Source organism: Octopus bimaculoides, chromosome 10 (assembly GCF_046866305.1).
Source record: "Octopus bimaculoides isolate indiv1 chromosome 10, ASM4686630v1, whole genome shotgun sequence".
Taxonomy (NCBI): Eukaryota; Metazoa; Mollusca; class Cephalopoda; order Octopoda; family Octopodidae; genus Octopus; species Octopus bimaculoides.
Genome location: NC_142937.1, coordinates 93,117,337 through 93,127,658, shown reverse-complemented (window position 1 = coordinate 93,127,658; position 10,322 = coordinate 93,117,337). Strand labels below are relative to the sequence as shown.

General features: G+C 33.3%; 1 long non-coding RNA gene across 1 annotated transcript; it reads left to right on the top strand.

Moving 5' to 3' along the window:
• Positions 1-1,548: 1,548 nt before the first annotated feature.
• On the top strand, positions 1,549-7,529 carry LOC106879027 (uncharacterized). Its single transcript, XR_001410585.3, has 2 exons — positions 1,549-1,787; positions 6,306-7,529. It is a non-coding gene; the product is annotated as an uncharacterized LOC106879027 (long non-coding RNA).
• The last annotated feature ends 2,793 nt before the right edge of the window (positions 7,530-10,322 follow it).

The window sequence follows — 10,322 nt, the reverse complement described above, 5'->3', positions numbered from 1 at the left end:
AAAGTCTTTTACGTTTCGAGCCTACGCTCTTCAACAGAAAGGAACACAGAAATAAAGAGGGAGTGAATAAAAAAAGCTTTTCGAGCACACACACATATACACGGGGGTCGGACAAAATAATGAAATAATAGAAACACGTTGTTGGATGGAAGTTTTATTTAATGTGGATCTGGTCCACGTTTGGAATCATTCACAGCAATAAACCATCGATGAATTGACTTGTACAGGTTCGGAACAATAGTACGGAGAATTACGAGGGCGTTAAAAATTGCAAAATATCCTGTTTCCGCACCGACGGCATCATTATATATAGCAATAAGAAAATAGAGGGGATGAAGAGGTGGTATTCATCAACTTTTAGACATTATATTATGTCTGGTTATTTATTAAAAAAAAACAATTATAACAAAAAACATACATGTATAACATATTATGCTTTACATATATAATATATAAAATATAAAATATATATATTTATATATTTATATTTTATATTTTATAGATTATATATGTAAAGCCTAATATGTTATACATGTATGTATATTGGTATAGTTGTCCTTTTAAAAAATAAATAAATAAACATAGTATAATGTCTAAAAGTTGATGAATACCACCTATTAACCCCCTCCATTTTCGTATTGCTATATCAGTATATATACACTATATATATATATATATATATATATATATATATACTATATATATGAAATATATATGTATGTATGTATATATTATATATATGTATATATATATGTATACCTATATATATATCTATATATATATATATATATATATATATATATATATATATATATATATATATATATATATATATATATATATATATATATATATATACTTACACACTAACTGTATGTGTTTTTATGTTTGGCTGTGAGTGCGTCTATGCGTCTATGTGTGTCAATGTGCCTCTCTACGTCTGCTTTGTACATCTTCAATTTAATTAATTTCACTCTGTTTTCTCTCTTTTTTCTCTCTCTCTTTTTACCTCGTCTTACCTTTCTCATTTTATGCTGACAAATTATTTTTATATCTAATTGATTTCGTGTCATTCTTCTTTGAAGTCATCTCGTTGTCTCGTTGTTGTTGCTGTTGTTGTTGTTGTCGTCGTCGTCGTCGTCTTTTGTTATTATTATTGTTATTATTATTATTATTATTATTATTATTGTTATTATTATTGTTATTATTATTATTATTGTTATTATTATTATTATTGTTATTATTATTATTATTTTTATTATTATTATTATTATTATTATTATTATTATTATTATTATTATTATTATTATTATTATTATTGATTTTATCATTGCTGTTATTATTGTAACCACTCTGCCAGTCCCGATATAATATGATTCATGTGATCAAAATAGGTTCCATCCCTGTCTAACTTGTCTTTAATTCAGATGGAATGAACCTAAAACTACATTATTCAACATATCTAGCTTTGTTTTGACGGTGTGTGTGTGATTTACGCAAGATTTGGCCTTGTATTTCTCGCCTGACCAACAGCCGTCTAGAGGCTAACACTCTATTTTGTCAGCTACGTCTTTAAATATTGTTTCTTAAATTTACGTCTTAACGTCTGCCTCTTACATTTACGTCTCAACGTCTACCTCTTACATTTACATCTTAACGTCTACTTCTAATAATTACGTCATAATTACGTCTGTGTTATAAATTTACGTCTTAACTTTTACGTCTTCGCTTTTACATCCGCCATTTTTACCCTTTGAATATTCCGGACTTCGTTGTCTTACTTCCAGGTATTTAATCTCTCCTCATCTTCAGCAATCTTTATTGATTTGCTTTTATCGCTTTGGAATTTATTGACTGTCTGCATTTTTATATACCTTCCGTCAAAACAGTTATTTGGCAGAATTGGTAGAGCGAAGAATTAAATATATTTCAGCGTTTAGTTACCTCCGTTACATTCAGTGTTCAAATCAAACTGGAAATTGATTTTTTTTCTTGTCTGTACTTACTGTCTGTTTATGGAGAAAGAGTAAGTGTCCATGACTTTGCAGTTCTCAGAGACCAGTGAGTTTGGTGCCTTAAATATTCCGTTTAAAATGCTGAAGTCAGAAAGTTCTGGAAAAATACTGAACAGAGAAGATTCCAGAAAATCGATGATCTAGGAAGGAAGAACTGGGCATAATCGTTAGTACGGGATGGGGGCAATATAGGATTGCTTTCATCTACCCGAGGGTCAGTTTAATCAGCATATACCATAAGTCTTCTAATATAATTCACATTTTCCCCCCGAATTTAAAAGTCAAAATCCCTAGTGCGTACTATATACGAGCTTAAAAATGAAAAATATTTTCTAAGCAATATCCGAGTCTCTATTTGCTGTCCGGCAATGTTTATTCAGACGCATTTTGTGATGTTGGGCGCGAAAATACCTTAAGCTAAGCCTGAAAGCAATGAAGTCATAAAGGAATCATCCATAACTTGCAGGAAGCAACATTTATTAAAATAAAAGTGTTCAGAACACGGAATAACATGTAACAAAAACAATTTACATTCCCATATAACAGTTAAGAACATCACCATTATTGTATTACGCATGCGCGGAAGTGTTTGTTCGACTAGGTGTTGCTGGCTTAATTACGCACGAATTGAGCTTAATAGTTTAGCGCTAAATAGTTCATCCTGCTGTTTGTATTGGCAGTTTGCATCATTACCATGGCAAACAATAGATACTTAATTAAATAACAGTATTAAATGTTTGAACTATTGTGGGTCTTTACTTGGGGTTTTTATAAACGGGACTTAAACCTGTACATTAATCTCCAATAAAATATTTTATACATTAAATGCCCATAAAATGCATTGTAGATCTTATTCAGCTATGTTTAAACTTGAGGTTATATCATATGCTGAAGAGCATGGTAATAAGGCACAAAAAAGCTACACGTTTGCATTATGTTATATATACAATAATAATAAAGGACGTTACCGTATATACGTTTACTAACCAAGGACATTATATAGACCTCCTTGACTCAAGTTAGAGAAAGGGTGCGTATTATACACAAGGTCCCCCTAAAAATCCCCTGCGTATTATACTCAAGGGCCAACTATACTCGAGGGTTTACGGTATCCATTCCCAAAATGTGTCCCCTTGTGCCTTTATCAGAAATCTATATTTTAAGTGTTATTGATCAAACTTGTCTAACTCTAACAACTAATGAATATCTTTCATAGAGTACCTTGGACTATCTGGTTTTAAGTGCTTATCGTTGCTTAGTCCCAATTCATCCTAAATCCAGCCGATCTACGAACAAAGATCAACCAACCGTAATCATTCCATCTTTTAATCAGGCTATGTATATTTTGGACTACACCTACGTACGTGTAATATAAATATCTTTCGGCGGCACTTGAATTTGAACCGAGGTTTCCATAAACGCTTTCAACTTAATCACGAATAATATAAACACACACACATGCAGGCACACACACACACACACACACACACACACACACACACACACACACACACACACACACACACACACAGAGGCGCAGGAGTGGCTATGTAGTAAGTAGCTTGCTTCCTAACCACACGGTTTCGGGTTCAGTCCCACCGCGTGGAACCTCGGGCAAGTAACTTCTAGTATTTCCTCGGGCCGACGAAAGCCTTGTGAGTGGATTTGGTAGACGGAAACTGAAAGAAGCCCGTCGTATATATATATTCATGTGTGTGTGTGTGTGTATGTATGTTTGTGTGTGTGTTTGTCCGCCTCCAACATGGCTTGACAACCGATGCTGGTGTGTTTACATCCCCATAACAGCGGTTCGTCAAAAGAACCCGATAGAATAAGTACTAGGCTTAGAAAGAATAAGTCTTGTGGTCGATTTGCTCGACTAAAGGCGGTGCTCCAGCATGGCCGCAGTCAAATGACTGATACAAGTAAAAGAATTAATATATATATATACCTGCATACTGAAATGAATACAAGTGCATACATTATGATGTGCATAAAACAGCCGTGTACACAAATATATACACAGGTTCTTAAGCGCAAACACGTATACACACAGAAACCCACACATCCACACACAATCACAGACTTGTAATATATACTCATGCATACGCGCATTCATCGTTGAACGCGTACATACAGACATACGTACGTACGTACGTACGTACGTACATGTATACTTAAACTCATGCACGTATGTTATTATGTGCATAAAACGCACATACATATATACACACATATATACACGACATCAAACAGGGGGGAAAAAAGAAGAAAAACAACAAGGAAATAAAATTAATGAATAAAAGAAAAGAGACTACAAAGAATGCCAGACATTACGAAATGTCGATAGGAATAATTTTTCACGTAGCATAACAGCATTTTATGTAAAATTTCCGGGAATATTACGGAAAATACCGAAAGATTAAGTAAACATACTTATTGTGTTATTTCTGTCGAGAAAAACTCAAATAAACGAACGAATTATGTTAAAATAAGAAAATATTTTCTTACAAATAAACTTTTAGAACATTTATTAAAATATAACAACGACTTTTCTCTGACCATTTGTCAGACTTTTACCATTTTTTGATTCGTTTATTCAATAGTATTATTTTTTTGATTCGATTTTCGTTTGTTCATTTATGTTTTCTGAATATTTTTGTGTTCATTTTAATTTTTATTTGTCTGTTGATGTATGTACATTTTTTCAAATATTTTTCTGTGTTATTTTGTTATTTTGCAGTGTTTTTTGTTTCTTTTGTATTTCTTTGTAGTAGTGGTGGTGGTGGTGGTGGTGGTGGTGGTAGTGGTGACAGCATCGGGTGTGTTGTTTTTATTTATTTGATTTTATGTTTATTTTATTATTATTTGTTTTTGTAAACAAAGCGTAATGCGTAAATAAAATAATTACGGAAAAAATAAAAAAATACGAAACAATACATACATAAAACAAAGAGGATACATACCTGCATTTGTATATATTTATATATACATATATAACTTGTGTGTGTGTGTGTATGTATGTACATATATATACATGGATGTGTGTATGTTTATGCATATGTTTGGCTGTATGTATGTGTATATGTGTATGTATATATATAAGCATTTATACATATATCTTTGTGCGAGTGTGTGTACATGCGTATGTTTTGTGTCTGTCATTACGTTATTATTATTATTGTTGTTGTTGTTGTTGTCGTCTGCTTCGAGTTCTCTACGGGACACACAGACAAAGTAAGATAATAAACAAAGAGGAAGACATATTGTAAATAAAAATAAAAACGTCACAACACAACACATAACCAAAACGAAAAAAAAAAAGTATAAAATTTTTCAAAACATATTTAAATTTTAAAACAAAAAAGTAATTGAATAACTAAATAATAAATAAATAAATAGCTACGAAGTTGACTTTGAAATTTGAAAAACTTAAACTAAAAGCTAAAATCTTTATAGTAAATGAATGGAGTTAAGAGAGGAAACAGTCTAACTATACGTATGTAATGGATCAAAGAGTTGGAAATGTGAAAATATTCTTCGAAATACAAAACAGTACCGTATCCGTAGATGTGATAAACAAAAACAGCGGTAATGGCTGTTATTTGATATTACGGTTAGTAACTATTAGATTTATTGTTGCTAAGTAATGGAGGGATGGTCGTGTGACTCGGTGCGTACCTATTTAGACGTGGTGTCTGCTTTTATATATATATATATATATATATATATATATATATATATATATATATATATTCTAGATAGATAGATAGACAGATAGATAGATAGATAGATTGATAGATAGATAGATAGATAGATAGATAGATAGATAGATAGATAGATAGATAGATAGATAGATTAAAATTGTTCTTAAGGAAGTAGAACAGCATTGTTGAAGTCTGCTGGCTGTATGTGTGGTCTATAAAATGGCCAAGATTTTATCTGCGACAAGTAATCAACGAACAGGAAAGGACAATAAAGAACCACAGAAACTTGTCTAAAGGGAGGCTGGACTATCAGAAAAGATTTGATGGTATATCAACCCCAGAGGTAGATTATCAAAGTTGTAAGATTAGTTCAAGTTATACAATTATTAGCAGATTCTTCCAAAACACCCAAAAGCAAAATCTAGTATCATACAATAGCAAAATCAAAAAGGCATTGTGCAGGGAGGTAGTTTATCAACACTGCGCTTTGTCTTCTTTTAAGTTCGTTGTCACACCAAGTCACATAATTTATATACAAATGGATACTTTAAATCCAGAAATACCTTTCATTCTTTCTTTGCAGACAATCTGAAGCTCCATGGGCCAAATATCAACTATATCAAATATTAACGATAGAAAAAAAAAGAAGGAAAGAACAGTTGAATCTCATACAGCATTTCACAAACACTGGAATGAAATTTTGGTTGTCCAGATGTGAATTTTATACAAGACGAATAATAAGGTGTGTTTTCGTGCAATAAACGAGAACGATTAGTCATAACATCTTTACATGCAAGTGACAGCAAAAATATCGCTATGTCTTTGTTATTTGATAAAAGTATGGGGAAAAAAAAGATATCTGTAGACAGTAGATTGGATGTTTAAAACACAGACTTGAAATATCAGCTCTATACTAATATAGTATACGAATATACTATGTAGACGTGCATGGCTTAGTGGTTAGGTGCTGCATTCATGGTCGTGGGATGATGGTTTCGATTTCTTTACCGGTTGATGCGTTGTGTTCTTGAACAAAATATTACATTGCCAGCTCATTCAGTTGGCAAAAACGTGTAACTGTACGACAAACCGGGGTTCTGTCCAGATGAGGAATACATACGCCAGAGAAGCCAAGGAAACCGGTCTTAAGAACTCTGGCTCGGGATGGACATTTGATGTTCTCGTTTTCTTTGATACTAAAATACTAAGAAAATAAAAATATTGAAGAAATATGTATTAACCTATATGCGTCAAGGTGTAGCTGAACTTGGATTTCGAAGCGCTGTCGTTAATCACAGTTCTGTCATTCATATACTACAGATTTTTCACAATATCCGAGACAATAATAAAAAAACAACAACCTGTTAAACTGTCTTAAAATTTAAACTGTGACACCACAGCAAGACAGCTTCTCATTTTGTTTATAGTTCAAGAAAATAGAGAGAAGATAGAAAATGTTACATTTGTCCGTTTGTTATGCAAACAAAAGATACAGCAGAAGATGTGTTTGGGATTGGCTAAATGACAAAGGATTAAAGAGAGAGACAGATAAACTGTGATTATGGCTTTGTAAGAACAAACAGTTTGAACAAAACTTGATCAAGCAACATTAGACAAAAGCCAGTTAATACCGAGTTAGCGCCAGATATGTGACAAAAGGAGGCACAACTGTCAACTATATCGTTTGTTCATGTAGCATGATGACGTAAACCTGACTGTAAAAGATGACATGGCAGAGTATAGGAAATGGTGCACTGAGAGATCTGCTGGAAGTTTGGATTCAGAGTAAATAAAAATTTGTACTTTCTGAAGTCTGAAGCTGTTATTGCAAACGTCTGGTGAGAGATGGTAGCAAATTTACCAATGTAAACTAAACATGTAGTACAGCCACGGAGATCATGTATATATATATATATATATATGTATATACATAATTCTCTCTCTGTTTATTTCCTCGTGTTCCTTTCTGTTGAAGAGCGTAGGCTCGAAACGTGAAAGACTTTCTCACCTTCCCGAGCGTCAAACTAATACCTTCAGCGGGTCTGTCAGATAATTTTTCTAGGTCTTTTAAATATGTTATAAAATATTTTTGCCAGCGTTTCTTAAGTGTTTGCTAAATGCATGTTGAACATTTTCGGTCTGGTATTTGTGGTCCAACAATTTCCATAATCCGGCACGTTTTGAAGCTGCTGCCATTATTTGCCAATCTGCCGCTGGGGCGGTGCTGTTAGGCGCCAGACTTGTTTAGGTTTACATAGAAAAACGGAAAAAACTTTGGAAATATCATATTATTTCCTGTTTTATGCTTGATTCTACCATTTAGAACACAGTTACATGAAAACATAAGCATACAACACACTTGTGTCAAGAAGTATACTGTATGCTTATGTTTACGTATGAGATTTTAGTGGAGGTTGCTTAAAGGTCGGTTTCTGTAGTCCGGCAATGACCAAGTTTCAAGGTTGCCGAATTAAAGAGGTTCAACCTGTAAAACGGAAGTTTCGAATCCTGTCATTTCCTGCCATCATTAAGTTACACATTTCTGTTTCAATGGCGTCTCAGCTTCTTGAGTTGCTACGGCTTCCTATGCTTCTTCAATCATGTGATTGCTATTTTGAACAACCCTATACGTGGTGATTCATTCGCTCTACATACACCCCCTTCAAATGTTTCTACTTCTCTTAATACTGCAACTGCATTGATTCCAATGTTCAATTATATTTTAAACTAGTTCTTGATAAAACTGCTTTGTCATCGACTCGAACTGTTTGTTTTGTCTCAAGAATTCTTGTCGCTCTTCATACCGATGGATTCTTAGCGATTTAGCCCTGCAATCGAAAACAATCTTGCGATCCCTTTTAAGCTATCTCTACATATATTCTATGGAACTTAGAGCAAGCATTGAAAGTAACGACGTTTCATATATGAATAAGTTTATGTAAACAAACGAAGGAAGACAGAAAACTAGGCTATGGGTGCATATACAGATCTGAGGAGTTGTTGTTCCTTCTTTACCACTATATCCCACCTGTTAACTATCCACGAACACATTGCTTAAATAACCACGAAGTTTTATTAGTGATGTAACACTAATAGATAGAGCAATTTTACATGCTAAACACATTCCTGACACTTGGTACGTACATATTAATTGCTAGTAAGGCACACAGTATTTCGTTATGCAATCATAATATACAAAAAAAGTTTATTAAAAGCTTGTTAGTAAATACTGTGGTCTACGTTTTTGTGTTATCTGTGCGATTCAATCATTTTAAAGTTGTCTCTACAAATATTCTATAGAATATGCTATGGTTGCTAAACGAAATAGTGTCGCTACCAGCAATTAATACATACACACCATTAATATATACGTTAATATATACACAAATATATACACACCAGTTGTCAGGAATGTGTTTAATAAGCAAATTGCTATATCAAGTGGTGTTACAACGCTAAATTTTAGTGGTTACTTAAGCAATGTGATCATGGATGGTTAATGGAGGGATGCGGTGGTGATAAAGGAGCAGGAACTCCTGAGATATACATATACTTTACTTGTTTTTCTATTTTCGATCGCATTGTTTACATAGACGTATTCATGTACGAAACGCCGTACCTTTCAGTGGTGGCTCTAAATTCTGTGAAAAATCTGTAGAGATAACGTAAAAGTGATTGTATCGCATTGCTAACACAAAAAGTTGAATTCAGTATTGACTTATGAAGTTGAATTCAGTATTGACTTATGAACCTTTAATATACTTAGTAGAATATTGTGCTTGCTAAACGAAACATAGTGACCGTACTGGCGGTTAAAATCTTACGATCACGAGGGAAACACCCTAGCAACTAGGCGGATGTGCATGTGTATGTGTGTGTGTATACTTTTATCAATGAAGCTACAAAATACTTCAGAAATTCTGTATTTTTTTAGTATTCCCCGTTTGTATACATGCACGTGTGTGTGTATATATATATACACATACACATGCACATATACATTTATGCCTATTCGTACTTATACACATACATACATACATTATATGTGTGTATGTGTACATGTATATGTATATGTGTATAAATATATATATTTATTCACACATACGCATATATATGTATGTGTGTTATATATATATATATAGAGAGAGAGAGAGAGAGAGATTTGTATGTATGTATGTGTGTATGAAGTAGGATCAATTGAATAATGCAGTCAGTTAAAATCGATTAAATCGATATACTCCACCCACACACCCAATGTAACAAAAGATTTTCTGGTCTTTCGCCAATATATAAAAACAAAAAAACAAAAACATAAATAACAAAAGCGAACAGGGTTCTGAAGTAAATGAAACGTTGTTATGAAATACGCTGAGCAATATCTTGTAGGCGGGATGAGACTGTATATGACACGGAGAACGCGCTGAGCCTCGCTCTCAGTTTTATTCGACTGACATCGCTCAGTGTTACGTCATGGTTTCTGTGGGACAGGTTATACGTTAAAAATCCCACCGAAGTCAAATTTGGATTTCATAATTCTGCAGGTCAGGAATGGCTGTGTGGTAAGAAGCTTGCTTCCCAACCACTTGGGCAGGTGTCTTTC